The following is a 1,559-nucleotide window of genomic DNA, read 5'->3' on the forward strand; positions in this document are numbered from 1 at the left end:
CACTCCTCCCCCGTCACTCCACCACACTCTCCTCCCCCGTCACTCCACCACACTCTCCTCCCCGTCACTCCACCACCACACTCCTCCTCGTCACTCCACCACACTCTCCTCCCCCGTCACTCCACCACACTCTCCTCCCCCGTCACTCCACCACACACTCCTCCCCCGTCACTATACCACACACTCCTCCCCCGTCACTCCACCACACTCTCCTCCCCCGTCACTCCACCACACTCTCCTCCCCGTCACTCCACCACCACACTCCTCCTCGTCACTCCACCACACTCTCCTCCCCCGTCACTCCACCACACTCTCCTCCCCCGTCACTCCACCACACTCTCCTCCCCGTCACTCCACCACACACTCCTCCCCCGTCACTATACCACACACTCCTCCCCCGTCACTCCACCACACTCTCCTCCCCCGTCACTCCACCACACACTCCTCCTCGTCACTCCACCACACACTCCTCCCCGTCACTCCACCACACACTCCTCCCCCGTCACTCCACCACACACTCCTCCTCGTCACTCCACCACACACTCCTTCCCGTCACTCCACCACACACTCCTCCCCGTCACTCCACCACACTCTCCTCTCCCGTCACTCCACCACCACACTCCTCCCCGTCACTCCACCACACACTCCTCCCCGTCACTCCACCACACACTCCTCCCCCGTCACTCCACCACCACCACACTCCTCCCCGTCACTCCACCACACACTCCTCCCCGTCACTCCACCACCACCACACTCCTCCCCGTCACTCCACCACACTCTCCTCTCCCGTCACTCCACCACCACACTCCTCCCCGTCACTCCACCACACACTCCTCCCCGTCACTCCACCACACTCTCCTCCCCCGTCACTCTACCACACACTCCTTCCCCGTCACTCCACCACACTCTCCTCCCCGTCACTCCACCACCACCACACTCCTCCCCGTCACTCCACCACACTCTCCTCTCCCGTCACTCCACCACCACACTCCTCCCCGGTCACTCCACCACACACTCCTTCCCCGTCACTCCACCACACACTCCTCCCCGTCACTCCACCACACACTCCTCCTCCGTCACTCCACCACACACTCCTCCCCGTCACTCCACCACACTCTCCTCCTCCGTCACTCCACCACACACTCCTCCCCGTCACTCCACCACACACTCCTCCTCCGTCACTCCACCACACACTCCTCCCCGTCACTCCACCACACACTCCTCCCCGTCACTCCACCACACTCTCCTCCCCGTCACTCCACCACACTCTCCTCCCCGTCACTCCACCACACTCTCCTCCCCGTCACTCCACCACACTCCTCCCCGTCACTCCACCACACACTCCTCCCCGTCACTCCACCACACACTCCTCCCCGTCACTCCACCACACTCTCCTCCCCCGTCACTCCACCACACTCTCCTCCCCGTCACTCCACCACACACTCCTCCCCGTCACTCCACCACACACTCCTCCCCGTCACTCCACCACACACTCCTCCCCGTCACTCCACCACACTCCTCCCCGTCACTCCACCACACACTCCTCCCCGTCACTCCAC

Source organism: Procambarus clarkii, chromosome 23 (assembly GCF_040958095.1).
Source record: "Procambarus clarkii isolate CNS0578487 chromosome 23, FALCON_Pclarkii_2.0, whole genome shotgun sequence".
Classification (NCBI taxonomy): domain Eukaryota; kingdom Metazoa; phylum Arthropoda; class Malacostraca; order Decapoda; family Cambaridae; genus Procambarus; species Procambarus clarkii.